Here is a 16,012-nt window from a genome sequence, read left to right as displayed (position 1 = left end):
ATCCTACACCTCTAGGTGGTCACAAAGCACCGAGATGATCTCCCTGTGCTATGCGGCTGCTTCCCACTAGCTATCTATTTTACATTTGGTAGTGTATATATGTCAATTCTACTCTCTCACTTTGTCCCAGCTTACACTTCCTCCTCCCCGTGTCCTCAAGTCCATTCTCTACATCTGCATCTTTATTCCTGTCCTGCCCCTACGTTCTTCAGAACCATTTTTTTTTTTAGATTCCATATATATGTGTTAGCACATGGTAGTTGTTTTTCTCTATCTGACTTATTTCACTCTGTATGACAGACTCTAGGTCCATCCACCTCACTACAAATAACTCAATTTCGTTTCTTTTTATGGCTGAGTAATATTCCATTGCATATATGTGCCACATCTTCTTTATCCATTCATCTGTCGATGGACACTTAGGTTGCTTCCATGTCCTGGCTATTGTAAACAGAGCTGCAATGAACATTGTGGTACATGACTCTTTTTGAATTATGGTTTTCTCAGGGTATGTGCCCAGTAGTGGGATTGCTGGGTCGTATGGTAGTTCTATTTTTAGTTTTTTAAGGAACATCCATACTGTTCTCCATAGTGGCTGTATCAATTTACATTCCCACCAACAGTACAAGAGGGTTCCCTTTTCTCCACACCCTCTCCAGCATTTATTGTTTGTAGATTTTTTGATGATAGCCATTCTGACTGGTGAGAGGTGATACCTCACTGTAGTTTTTATTTTATTTATTTATTTTTTACATCTTTATTAGAGTATAATTGCTTTACAATGGTGTTAGTTTCTGCTTTATCACAAAGTGAATCAGCTATACATATACATATATCTCCATATCTCTTCCCTCTTGTGACTCCCTCCCTCCCACCTTCCCTGTCCCACCCTTCTAGGTGTCACAAAGCACTGAGCTGATCTACCTGTGCTATCCAGGACATGGAAGCAACCTAAATGTCCATCAACAGATGAATGGATAAAGAAGATGTGGCTCATTGTAGTTTTGATTTGCATTTCTCTAATGAATAGTGAGAAATCATTAATGATGCTGAGCATTCTTTCATGTGTTTGTTGGCAGTCTGTATATCTTCTTTGGAGAAATGTCTATTTAGGTCTTCTGCCCATTTTTGGATTGGGTTGTTTGTTTTTTGTTATTGAGCTACATGAGCTGCTTGTAAATTTTGGAGATTAATCCTTTGTCAGTTGCTTCATTTGCAAATATTTTCTCCCATTCTGAGGGCTGTCTTTTCGTCTTTTTTATGGTTTCCTTTGCTGTGCAAAGCTTTTAAGTTTCATTTGTTTCCATTTGTTTATTTTTGTTTTTATTTCCATTTCTCTAGGAGGTGAGTCAAAAAGTTTTGCTGTGCTTTGGAAGGCTTTCCAGTCCTGCTAACATCTGGATGATATCAGGAGTTCAGTTCAGGGCTCTACACTCAGATCTTAGCTGAAGAAACGGAGTGGCCACCTGGTTGACCTGGAGTTTGGACCATTTTCTATTTGATCTCTCTTGTTGTGTAAGATTTCCAAGACTTGACAGAAGGCAATTTTTACTGTACACTCACCTACAAGTACATGTACTCCAATTAAAGGTTCCCACCAACCTCTCCAACCAATCTGACAAACATTGAGCTCTAGAGCTGAAAGAGACTTGGAGATTCTCTGACCCAACTGTTCTTTGTTTTTTTTTTTTTTTTTTTTTGATGAGGAGACTGATGTGCAGAATGCTTGAAAAGTTGCTTCGAGTCACAGAGTATACTGAGTCAGCACCAGGTCTCCCGATGCCCAGACTACTGCTTTTTTCTATCTGTTAATACTACTTCCTCTTTATGGTCATATTTTAAGCACAAGCTTAAAATACAATTGGGTAGTTTCATTTTAATGTATTCCAGATAGGAATTTATATGAATTTAAGTTAAGTTTTTTGTTTTTTGTTTTTTTTTTTGCTATACGCGGGCCTCTCACTGTTGTGGCCTCTCCCGTTGCGAAGCACAGGCTCCGGATGCACAGGCTCAGCGGGCATGGCTCACGGGCCCAGCCGCTCCGCAGCATGTGGGATCTTCCCAGACCGGGGCACGAACCCGTGTTCCCTGCATCGGCAGGCGGACTCTCAACCACTGCGCCACCAGGGAAGCCCTAAGTTTTTTTTTAATTGAAGTATAGTTGATTTACAATATTATATTAGTTTCAGGTGTACAGCATAGTGATTCAGTATTTTTGCAGATTATACTCCATTCTAAGTTATTACAAGATAATTGCCATAATTCCCTCTGCTCTACAGTATATCCTTGTTGCTTATCTACGATTTTAAATTAAGTTTTAATCATTTATTCCAGAAGGAAATTTGATGATGAAAATACGTTCTGGTTGAGCTTTGAATATTTTAAAAAAGAAGAAAGACTACTCTTTCTTGCTTTTTTGATTAGTGGAATTATATCACAAACCCATCACTTCAGTTCCCATTCCATCTGCTGCCATCCCTACCTTGGCTTTCGTAGTTTCAAATGCTACTTTGAAATTTGCCTTAAAAGCTAACTTCAGTTGTTAATTGCCCTGTTTCCTGTGTATGAGACAAATGCAGAAATCAGGCAGACATCCCAAACCAATCGAAAAGAGGGTCCTTCTGTGACATAGTAATGGCAACTATTTTTCTAAAATAATCACAGAAGCATATGATAGTATGGGATCTGAGAATTGGCATAATTGATATCACTTAGAGACAGTGGAATGAGTTTTAGCCCAATTAAAACATTGTCAAGGACCTTCCTACTCAGTAGTGACATTTCTAAAAAATAGTGAATCGTAGTGTCAAAGCTGTAAATAGGGGCTTCCCTGGTGGCACAGTGGTTGAGAGTCCACCTGCCGATGCAGGGGACGTGGGTTCGTGCCCCGGTCCAGGAAGATCCCACACGCTGCGGAGCGGCTAGGCCTGTGAGCCATGGCTGCTGAGCCTGTGCGTCCGGAGCCTGTGCTCTACAATGGGAGAGGCCACAACAGTGAGAGGCCCGCGTACCGAAAAAAAAAAAAAAAAAAAAGGTGTAAATAGACGTAGAAAAAATGAATTAAAATTAAGTAAAATGAAAATTCTATACTTTAAAAATAATTTTATGACACAAAATAGAGTTATATTTGGTATAAAAATAATATAGACATAGACAAGATGACATGCATAAGCAAAATAATTTTTATCCTCTTACTCTTAGTCTAGAACTCACTATTTCGTTATAATGGTCTTTCTGTTGCTCTTAGATTTCCTTTAATACTGAGCCTGTCTTGCATCACCTCTGTTAGCCGAGTCCCCTAGTTTACTCAGAGTAAATGTTTTTGGTTGAAAGAGCAGGAACCTGCAGGTCAAAGGGTATCCAAGGACCAATTCTTCTCTGTCATTCACAGTCTGAGTAAAGCAGAGCAGATTTTATAAGATCCCAGAGCTGTCACAGTTTCATAGGAAAAATGGGGATAATATTACTTCACAGGACTATTGGGAATGAAAACAAAGGTATGAGACATGCCTTCTCAATGTAAAATATCATACATTATAAAATGTTATTGATATTAACAACAGAAATAATAATAAGTAGTCACAAGATTGGCACTTGGGCCCTCTCAGATTAATAAATACAGGTTTACAGCACATGAAATATCTTTCTATAAAAATGCTTTTGATTGATTGTTAAATTGGTTTTAAATGTTTCCTTTTAGAAGTGGGTTCTTCTGGACTAGAATCCAGAAGATGGATGAGAAAGGGATGCACCTTGCTACCAACATCAGAGAACATGCCAAGAAGTAATTTCTTCCATGCTAGTAAAACTGAGGCCTCTTTTATCACCTATTTACCTTTCTGAAAGATTGGTAGTTCTGGAATAAAATTGGTTATTCCAGTAGATCATTTACATCATGCTGTTAGTTCATGTGAATGTAATCCTGAAAAAAAGAAAAAGAAAAATGTACTAAGCACCAATAGTAGGTAATCCTAGAAGGCAGGGTTAGGTCAAAATTAAGGTGCAACTGGGGCCCTGCCCACAGGGGACTCACAGCTCTGCTCACCAAGAAATAACACAGGAGTGCCTGGGCACCTTTCCTCCAAGGAACAACCTCAGGTTATGTCTTCCAGGCCTGTATGAGTCCATCTCTGCTATGGAATTGGGGTTTTCTCTGGGCAGGTTGGGAGAGGACACCTTCCTTGGGTCTTTTCCCCTAGGCCTTCCCATCACAGCACTGATAGGTACTAACAATAATCTCTTGGGGCACCTTTCCTCAGCTATACAATGAGGGCAACAAACCAGGTGATCTCCACAAGTGTAGAAGGTTTCTTGCCTTCAGTTTTATCCACAACTTTGTTCATATTCTCCTTTTCCTGAGAGACAATTTCAACTACATACAGAAATCTGAAAAGGCCCATGAATCACAGTCCCCAATCCCAAACTTCGTTAGTTCTGATCCAGTATTTTATTCTGCAGCCAAAGCCTGTTCAACTCATCAAGGTGTCACAGTAAATACTTACGGAATCCTTGGAGAAGTGACAATTGTCCACAGAGTCCATTGACACTGGTGGCCTGTCAAGCCTTGCTGTAGGGTCTTGATTGAGTCAATTACATTTTTTAGAAAGTTTCTTCTTCATTTTGAAATCAGAAACCATTCCCAGGTGGAGATCCTTAGGCTGCTGATAATGTTTTCCTCTGACTTCCCCTTAAACTGTTCCCTCCCTTTAATGGATCTCTGATTGATTAGTAATTATCCTCTGACCCCAAAAGAAGAAATGCACTTACCTTCACCATTAAATCAGTATTGGAAGCCCTAGACTATAGGCTACCTTGAAGAAAGAAGGCATTTTCGTCCCTTCTTCTCTTTCAAATTATTCCACAATTTCACAAGGATAAATAATGCGTCACACGGCAGGCAGACTGCATTAGGTTTAGCCCTACGTTCTCGGAGCAGACAGCCTGGGTTTGGCTTTGCCGCTTAATTTTTAACTTCATTTTCAAGTTCTCACTGATAGAATATCTCAAAAGATGACACCATGTTTTTTCTGCTTTGAACTCTGCAGACAGCTGAAAAAGTCAACACAACTTTTTCCTGAAGGGAAGACAGCATGATGTGGAAGAAAGATCAGGGCTCCTGGGACTGGAGGAATGAGGTCAACCCCACCTTCATTTCCTAGTGTTTTCTGTGGCCTTGGACAAGTCATTTAACCTCCTTGAACTGGTTTCTACCTTAGTAAAACAAGGGTTTAATGCTCAACTCATGGGGTTATTGGGCAAATAAAATGAAATACATATGCTAACCAGTAATAGGTCCTCAATAAATGAGATGCTCCCATAAAAGGGTTCTGTTAAATCAGCTAGACTTTCCTTAAGAATTTGGTGCCCACAGCTTAATAAATGTGAACTTTGGCTACTCTGACATCTTCCCATGAAGCTACCCTGCATCCTTCCTTCCTGCTTCTTATCTGTGCTCTTTCTCATCCAGTCTCTGCTTGACTCTTGGTATTTGGACTTGTGTTTATTTGAGATTCTTAAATTTTGTACTGTGGTTGCTACTGGGTCTTCCCAGTTTGACTCTCAGCCCTTATAAAATGAGGTGAAGTCCTGCCCTTTCTGCCTTTATTAGCTTTAAACTGCCTTAGTTGAGTTTCCCTGTCCCAGTTAGTCTTGCCCAAGGAGCCTATTGGAAGCAGCACCTTAGCTTAGCTACTTGTTTCCTCTGTATTAGTGTTCTATCGTGGCTGTAGTCAATTGCCACAGACTTAGTGACTTAAAGCAACACATATTTATTCTTACAGTTCTGGAGGTCAGAAGTCCCAAATGGGTTTCCCTGGGCCAAAAATCAAGATGCCATCAGGGCCACACTCTCCCTGGAGGCTTTAGGGGAGAATCTATTTCTTTTTTTCTGGCTTCTAGATGTCACCTGCCTCCCTTGGCTCATGGCCGCTTCCTCCATCTTTAAAGGCAGCAGGCTCACTTGGAAAATCCAGGATAATCTTCATGTCTCAAAATCCTTAATCATACACACAAAGTCCCCTTTGCCATACAAGGTAACATATTCACAGATTCCGGGGATTAAGATGTGAAAATCTTCAGGTGGCATTCCTCAGCCTACCACAGTCCAGTTTTGAAAAGTGGAGAAGTAGCATGGAGAGCTGAAACAACAGTGTCTTCCTTCCTGTAATTGAAAATTCTGGTTATGACTTATTATAAAGTCATTCTGTACTTGGTCAGCCAATAAAAATAGTTAAAAAGAGGGCAAATGAAAACTTCTTTTGCCTAGTTTGCCCCAATGAAGGTGTGACATTTTCTAATTTGTGCAAAGGTACAGCATGACCTGGCAGCAGCCTTGGCAGAAAACGTAGCTGAGACTGGATCCCCAAAATAGGACTAAATATTATAAGGAAAGAATGATCAACAGTGTCCAATGCCAGAAGTAAGGTTCAAACTATATTTTTCAAGCTACATATTTTGTTTAAATAGTGTAATCCTATAGTTGGATTTTGCAAGCTCCCTGAAGGAATCTTGTGTATTTTGAGAATTTCTATATCCATAGCTCTTGACACAGTATTTGGACTATAGAATATATTCAATAAACATTAGTTCATTGAATGGATGAATTCTTGAGTCACGCTTGCCATTAAAAATCAAGATTTCTGTAGCTGGTCCAAACCCCTTAGCCCCCATCATGATTTTCACATAACAAAGTGTTAAATCAACTCAGCGAGCTCCACACTTAACAAGTATCTATAACTTATTTACAAATATCAAGAGTAATGTAGCAGAAAAGATCAGAAACTTAAAAAGTTAAGTCTCTTTGGCCTGGCATTAGCAGCTGTTTCTAATCAGAGGAGTTCAATCCCACACTCTTTTTTGAGAATTTATTATATTCCAGACAGGATGCTAGCTTCTGAGAATATCAATTTGTTTAAGACCTGACCCATGACTCCACAGAGTTCAGAGTCCACTGAGCCAGACTATACACAAAGACAGACAACTAGGATGAAAAGTAATAAAAACTAACAATATAAGCATGCACAAAGCACTAGGAGAGAACAAATAAGGACCCCTGTCAACAAGGGTGTCAGAGGAAGGCCTTCTGGAGAAGGTAGTCTGGTCAGTCTTCATGGGTGCTGTGAAAGAGCCAATAATATAGGGAAAGGACTTTCCAGAAAGAACACGGCTATAGAGGCAGGTGTGGGGAATTAGAATTGTTCAACATCCCTGGGGATTAAAGTACAAAGACATGAAGGAAATTTGGTCAACTGACGGGAAACATGACAAACATTAAAAAAAAAAATCAATTGCTTTTCTCAGTAGTAGAAATAACTAGCCAAGAATGGAAACTGAAAGAAGCTTTTAATGTTATCTAGTAACAAAAACTCTAAACTTTTTAGGAATTATTTGAACAAGAAGAGTATGACTCAAAGGAAGAAAACAATAAAATTGCATTAAAAGACATAAAACAAGATCTGGCTAAATGGAACTATATACTATATGATTGGGTGGGAGAACTTAATATCATAAAAATATTGATCTTTTCTGAATTAATAGACAGATTCAGTAAAGATCCAACTAGAAGAAGAAAAGATGGAAGGACACACTGGAAATAGCCTAAATGTTCATCAATGGGACTAACAGAATACATTGTGATACAGCCTTATCACAGAAAATTAAGCAACAGTTTAATAGGATGAGTTGCATCTATACCATTTGACTTGCTTTTGTACAATGTCATGTAATTTTTTTTTTTTTTTTGAGGTATGTGGGCCTCTCACTGTTGTGGCCTCTCCCGTTGCAGAGCACAGGCTCCGGACGCACAGGCTCAGCGGCCATGGCTCACGGGCCCAGCCGCTCTGCGGCACGTGGGATCTTCCCGGACCGGGCCATGAACGCGTTCCCTGCATCGGCAGGCGGACTCTCAACCACTGTGCCACCAGGGAAGCCCAACGTAATGTAATTTTAAATGAATAAAGCAGATGCAGAGTACATAGAAAGAGATCCATTTTTTCTAAATTTTTAATTTATTTATCCAATTTCTAATTTATTTACCCAAGAAAAGCCTCTATGAGTATTTTTGTATGAGATTCTATGAGCCAGACCTGGCTGTTAACTTTGGTTATCTGATTTGGGTAACTAGTGAGATGCTAAAAGAAACCTATAAAGCTAAACAAAAAGGTGACTACAAAAAAGCAACAGTTATAGCCTAAGTATGTAGAATTGTGTGTGTGTGTGTAAGTTTACATATGCACACATTTGTCTATGTGTGTACGTACATGTACATACATATATGTATGTATGGGTTTCTTTGTTTTTCTGTTCTGCATTCTGAACAAATCTCTCAAAATTTTCTTCCACTGCCCTAAAACAGTGCTTCTTAAATTTAATGTGCATATGAATTACATAGGGAACTTATTAAAGTGTTAAATATATGGGACTGGGTGGGCCTGAGGTTTAGCATTTGTATCAAGCTTCCAGATGGTGCAAGTTCCCATGCTGCTGGCCCATTGTTACTTTGTATAGAAAGAAATGCTCTTATACTCTCTTCCATTGTATTTAGTCTATAATTCATTCCAGGAATAATATTTAGTCAAAAATTTATTTAGCAATAGAGGTCCTTCTTTCAATGCCCATATTTTTCCTAGGATTTCTAAATTGTAAAAATAGTCAACTTATCTTGTTTAATTTCTACTTATTTCAGTTTCGTAATTTCCTGGTGATTTTAACTAGAAGTTAATCCTTCATTTATTTCCTTGAGCAGTCTAAACATAGTTACCTTTGTCTGACTAAAATTATTTTCTTTTAAAGTAAATTCATGTTCTGTTTGTTGAGTTTGACTGCTGTCTTTTAGGTCTATATTCATAAATTTTGAAATTTTGGGGTACAAACCAAATTAGTGTCTTTACTTATCTCTCTTTCTCAGTCTCTCTCTTCTCTCCCCTCACTGTCTCTCTCAGTGCTTACCTTACACTGTCTAGAATTTTTTGTGTCGCCTTCATCTGCATTTTAAGGTTCATGTTCCAGAACCATTCCAGGGCTTACCCTAGCATTCCAGGTCTCCTGCCCTGTGATAATATTCTGGTCATCCCAAATCTGGTCTCTGATCCTGTGGGCAGCTTGATTGAGGTCCCAGTTGCCAGCCTTAGTCTGTGTTTGCCCCCCTGCCTCCTCAGGACTTTATCTTGCTAAGGCCCATAGCCCTGGATGTCATCAGTCACAGAATGATCTGCCGCCTCTTTCATCATGTGTTAGATTCTAAGATGACCTCAGTCACCCCTGTCTCCTCCATGTTCATGCCGATGTTCATGCCCTTGAGTGTGGGTGTGACCTGTGATTTGCTTCCAACCAACAGAATATAACAAAGGTGAAGGAATGTCATTTCCATTACGATATGATATGATATGATATGATATGATATTATCCTCCATCTTGCTAATAGGTTTGCTCTCTTACGCTTTTGTTGGCTTGGAGGAAGCAAGTGGTTGTATTAGGGAACACCCACCCAGGCAGAAACTAGGAGCCTGTAGGAGCTGAGGCAGCCTCCACCGAGAAATTTAAACCTTCAGCTCTGTAGCTGCAAGGAACTGGATTTTGCCAACAACTCGAGGGAGCCTGGAAGTGGATATTTCCCCCATCATGCCTCTGGTGAGACTTCAGTCTCTTCCAACACCTGGATTGCAGCCAGGTGAGACCCTGAAGCAGAGAACCCAGCTAAGCCATGTCTGAACTGACCTACAGACACTGGGTAAAAATAAATATGCATTGTTTCAAGCCACTAAGTTTCTAGTAATTCATTTTGCAGTTGTAGATAACTAATACCCATGAGCAGTAGAGTCTATCAGCAATAGATGTCAAACAGTGAGCCTGTCTCTGGTCCCATGTCCTTACAGAGACCACTCTTTATCTCTATCCTCTTAATTCTGAGAGGTCAAATTCCCAAACACTACTACCAGCTCTCAGTCCTGGGGTTCAGTAGGCCTGTGGCCTCAGCCCTATGCAAAGATTTCTCCTTACTTTCTTGCTTACAGAGATGTTTATACTGTTTCTAAGTTTTGTTACTTCCCTCCTCTATTTATATTTTACCTATTAAAGAGATAAAATATAATGGGGCTTCCCGGGTGGTGCAGTGGTTGAGAGTCCGCCTGCCGATGCAGGGGACGCAGGTTCGTGTCCCGGCCCCGGAGGATCCCACGTGCCGCGGAGCGGCTGGGCCCGTGGGCCATGGCCGCTGGGCCTGCACGTCCGGAGCCTGTGCTCCGCGACGGGAGGGGCTGCAGCGGTGAGAGGCCCGCGTACCGCAAAAAAAAAAAAAATAAAATAAAATAAAATAAAATATAATGAAATGAAATAAAGGAGAATGAATTTTATATTCATCTTAACCAAAGTTTTGTTTTTTAAAATAAAACTAGTTTCATTGTTTTCTGTTTACAAAAGAAATAGATAACTTATTTGTTAACTTCTGCCTTAAAACTACCCTAGGTGTTTCAGGGTAAGGTGGATAAGCATACTCCATGCTGTCCCTCCATTGACTTCAGCTATAAAATCTGGAAATAATGCATAGAGCAGCAACTGTGGACTCTGAAACATAAACAGTAGCAGAAAGGGGAAGAAGAGAATTTGAAGTACCACTGAGCTGGAGTGAATTAGTCATTTATTTTTCTTCAGTATCCGCTGACCTGGACTCCAGGCAGCTCACAACCCAGAAGTGGGCACAGGGATACAAGGACAAATTCAAAAGAAGCCCTCCAGTTGTGGCTCAAGGACTGGAAAAAGGCTCTTCTAACCCTTAAAAAGAGTGGGAGTAAACCCATTTTTTCTTTTCTCCATTCTCTCCAACCCTAGCCCTCAAGCAACCCCATAGCCAAAACTCCAAGTAAAGTGAAACTTCATCTCATGTCAGGGGTCTCAAAATGATGTGGTGAATGCTCATTTCTTTTTTCAGTGTTTCTGATATTTAGCCCTGGACAGAGGTGCAGTCACAGGAAGAACGCAGCAGAATGGAGTAAATAAAGTCCCAGCTTTCCAGACAAAGGGATTCTCAAAGGAGAGAACCAAGAAACTGAAAGTGCCAGGGAGATCTTGAAGAAAGGGGGGCTTGGAAAAGCAATCCCATGAGGTTGTTTATGAACTCCTGGGCTCACCTCCAAGCAGTGTGTGCATGGATCCGACCTTAAATAGTATACTATAGAATTGAGAAATGAACTATGGATATATTATCACCAAGGACTTTGATTGGTCACTGGTGGCACACATGTGCGGTAAACCTGAATAGCATTGCAGGAGCCTTGAAAACTGAACTGACCCACAGCAAGCTGATGGGAACATACAGCCTGAATCTAATTAGGTTGATTGTTTACTGAGGGAAAAATATCAACCTTCTCAACAGAATTTAAACGTTAGCTAGGGTTTCATAAGACAGTGTTCAAAATGGCCAGGATACAAACCAAACATACTAGGCAGATGAAGAATCAGAAAAATGGCAACATTTCACAAGGGAAAAGGCAATCAACAGATGCCAATACTTAAATGACACAGATGTGGAAATTTTCTGGCAAGATTTAAAGCAACTATTTTTAAAAAACTCTCCAGCAAAAAATTGCAAATCCTCTTGAAATGACTGGAAAGATAGAAAGTCTAGCAAAGAAGCAGAAGATATAAAGAAGGACCAAATGGAAATTTTAGAACTGAAAAATACAATACCCCTTCCCCTCAAAAACCTTACTGAATGGCTCAATGGCAGAATGCAGATGACAGAGGAAAGAGTCAGTGAATAATTTGTAGTGTTCTTTCTTCAAGTCCAATCTGAACTAGAGAGAAAGGGGGAAAAAAGATTTAAAAAAAATGGACAGAGACTGGGGAGCCTGTGGAACAATCTTGAAAAACTCTAACATTTGTGTCATCAGAGTCTCAGAGGAGAAGCAGAAAAAAATATTTGAAGAAATATTGGCTGAAAAAGTCTCAAATACACTGAAAAACATAAGTGTACAGATTTGTGAAGATCAGAAAACTCTAAAGAAGATAAAACCAAAGAAATCTATGCCCATAATCAAACTACTGAAAGATAAAAACCAAGAAATAATCTTGAAATCAGCCAGAGGAAAACTTAGAAGGCAACAGTGATTTGAAGACTACATATTTCTTATCAGAAACCAAAAAAGCCAGAAAGGAGTAGCATAACATTTTTCAAGTGCTGAGAGAAAAGAATTGTCAAGGCAGAATTATATATCCAGTAAAAATATCCCTCGGGAATGAGGGTGAAATAAAGACATTCTCAAATGAAGGAAAAATAAGAGAATTCACAGCAAACCTGCTCAAAAAGAATTGCTAAAGTTCTTCAGGTGGAGGGAACTGATACCAGAAGGAAACTTGGACACTCGGAATAAAGAAAGAGCAACAGAAATAGTGAATACCTAGGTAAATATATTGAATAGTAGACCACTCTTCTCTTCTTTGGTTCCTTAAAATATGTTTGCCATTGGAAGCAAAGTTTATAACATTTTTTGATGGGATTATCGATGTATGCAGATGTAATACAAAAGATGACTAAAACATAAATGAGGAAGGATAAAGGAATCTATATGGCAATAAGGCTTCTATACCCATAGGAGTAAAATACAGATTCTAAAAATAATAAAGGCAATACAGGAACTATCAAGAAGAGAGTAAGCATCACCTGTAATAGTAATCCAGAGATAATCATACTTTTGGTGTTTACTACTTACAATTTGTTCTGGTGCACAGACAAATCATATATTCATAAAGACATGCATTTTTTTAAACAACTTTATTGGAGTATAATTTCTTTACAATGGTGTGGTAGTTTCTGCTGTATAACAAAGTGAATCAGCTATATATGTACCTATATCCCCATATCTCCTCCCTCTTACATCTCCCTCCCACCCTCTCTATCCCATCCCACTAGGTGGACACAAAGCACCGAGATGATCTCCCTGTGCTATGCAGCTGCTTCCCCCAGCTATCTATTTTATATTTGGTAGTGTATATATGTCCATGCCACTCTCTGACTTCATCCCAGTTTACCCTTCCCCCTCCCCGTGTCCTCAAGTCTGTTCTCTATGTCAGCATCTTTATTCCTGTCCCTATGTTCTTCAGGACCTTTTTTTTTTTTTTTAAGATTCCTTACATATGTGTTAGCATACAGTATTTGTTTTTCTCTTTCTGACTTACTTCACTCTGTATGACAGACTCTAGGTCCATCCACCTCACTACAAATAACTCAGTTTCATTTCTTTTTATGGCTGAGTAATATTCCATTGTATATATGTGCCACATCTTCTTTATCCATTCATCTGTCGATGGACACTTAGGTTGCTTCCATGTCCTGGCTATTGTAAACAGAGCTGCAATGAGCATTGTGGTACATGACTCTTTTTGAATTATGGTTTTCTCAGGGTATATGCACAGTAGTGGGATTGCTGGGTCGTATGGTAGTTCTATTTTTAGTTTTTTAAGGAACGTCCATACTGTTCTCCATAGTGGCTGTATCAATTTACATTCCCACCAACAGTGCAAGAGGGTTCCCTTTTCTCCACACCCTCTCCAGCATTTATTTTTTGATCATGGCCATTCTGACTGGTGTGAGGTGATACCTCACTGTAGTTTTGATTTGCATTTCTCTAATGATTAGTGATGTTGAGCATTCTTTCATGTGTTTGTTGGCAATCTGTATATCTTCTTTGGAGAAATGTCTATTGAGGTCTTCTGCCCATTTTTGGATTGGGTTGTTTGTTTTTTTGATATTTTGATATATTTTTTAGATGCATGAGCTGCTTGTAAATTTTGGAGATGAATCCTTTGTCAGTTGCTTCATTTGCAAATATTTTTTTGAAATATAACCCTAATCTGAGGGTTTTCTTTTCATCTTTTTTATGGTTTCCTTCGCTGTGCAAAAGCTTTTAAGAGTCATTCAGTCCCATTTGTTTATTTTTGTTTTTATTTCCATTTCTCTAGGAGGTGGGTCAAAAAGGATCTTGCTGTGATTTATGTCATAGAGGGATCCACCTATGTTTTCTTCTAAGAGTTTTATAGTATCTGGCCTTACATTTAAGTCTTTAATCCATTTTGAGCTTATTTTTGTGCATGGTGTTAAGGAGTGTTCTAATTTCATTCTTTTACATGTGGCAGACCAGTTTTCCCAGCACCACTTATTGAAGAGGCTATCTTTTCTCCATTGTATATCCTTGCCTCCTTTGTCATAGATTAGTTAACCATAGGTGCGTGGGTTTATCTCTGGGCTTTCTATCCTGTTCCATTGATCTATATTTCTGTTTTTGTGCCAGAACCATACTGTCTTGATTACTGTAGCTTTGTAGTATAGTCCGAAGTCCAGGAACCTGATTCCTCCAGCTCCATTTTTCTTTCTCAAGATTGCTTTGGCTATTCAGGGTCTTTTGTGTTTCCATAAAAACTGTGACATTTGTTGTTCTAGTTCTGTGAAAAATGCCTTTGGTAGTTTGATAGGGATTGCATTGAATCTGTAGATTCTTTTAGGTAGTATAGTCATTTTCACAATGTTGATTCTTCCAATCCAAGAACATGGTATATCTCTCCATCTGTTTGTATCATCTTTAATTTCTTTCATCAGTGTCTTATAGTTTTCTGCATACAGGTCTTTTGTCTCCTTAGGTAGATTTATTCCTAGGTATTTTACTCTTTTTGTTGCAACGGTAAATGGGAGTGTTTCCTTATTTTCTCTTTCAGATATTTCATCATTAGTATATAGGAATGCAAGAGATTTCTGTGCATTAATTTTGTATCCTGCTACTTTACCAAATTCACTAATTAGCTCTAGTAGTTTTCTGGTAGCATCTTTAGGATTCTCTATGTATAGTATCATGTCATCTGCAAACAGTGACAGTTTTACCTCTTTTCCAAATTGGATTCCTTTTATTTCTTTTTCTTCTCTGATTGCTGTTGCTAAAACTTCCAAAGCTATGTTGAATAAGAGTGGTGAGAGTGGGCAGCCTTGTCTTGTTCCTGATCTTAGTAGAAATGGTTTCATTTTTAACCATTGAGAACGATGTTGGCTGTGAGTTTGTCATATATGGCCTTTAATATGTTGAGGTAAGCTCCCTCTATGCCTACTTTCTGGAGGGTTTTTATCATAAATCGGTGCTGAATTTTGTCGAAAGCTTTTTCTGCATCTATTGAGATGATCACATGGCTTTTCTCCTTCAATTTGTTAATTTGGTTTATCACATTGACTGATTGGCATATCTTGAAGAATCCTTGAGTTCTTGGGATAAACCCCACTCGATCATGGGGTATGGTCCTTTTAATGTGCTGTTGGACTCTGTTTGCTAATATTTTGTTGAGGATTTTTGCATATATGTTCATCAGTGATATTGCCCTGCAGTTTTCTTTCTTTGTGACATCTTTGTCTGGTTTTGGTATCAGGGTGATGGTGGCCTTGTAGAATGAGTTTGGAAGTGTTCCTCCCTCTGCTATATTTTGGAAGAGTTTGAGAAGGATGCATGTTAGCTCTTCTCTAAATGTTTGATAGAATTCACCTGTGAAGCCATCTGGTCCTGGGCTTTTGTTTGTTGGAAGATTTTTAATCACAGCTTCAATTTCAGTGCTTGTGATTGCTCTGTTTATATTTTCTATTTCTTCCTGGTTCAGTCTCAGAAGGTTGTGTTTTTCTAAGAATTTGTCCATTTCTTCCAGGTTGTCCATTTTATTGGCATATAGTTGCTTGTATTAATCTCTCATGATCCTTTGTATTTCTGCAGTGCCAGTTATTACTTCTCCTTTTTCATTTCTATTGATTTGAGTCTTCTCCCTGTTTTTCTTGATGAGTCTGGCTAATGGTTTATCAATTTTGTTTATCTTCTGAAAGAGCCAGCTTTTAGTTTTATCGATCTTTTTTATTGTTTCCTTCATTTCTTTTTCATTTATTTCTTATCTGATCTTTATGATTTCTTTCCTTCTGCTAACTTTGGGGTTTTTGGTTTTTCTTTCTCTAATTGCTTTAGGTGTAAGGTTAGGTTGTTTATTTGAGGTGTTTCTT

Source organism: Hyperoodon ampullatus (genome assembly GCF_949752795.1).
Source record: "Hyperoodon ampullatus genome assembly, chromosome: 10".
NCBI lineage: Eukaryota > Metazoa > Chordata > Mammalia > Artiodactyla > Ziphiidae > Hyperoodon > Hyperoodon ampullatus.
Note: the sequence above shows the minus strand (reverse complement) of the source record.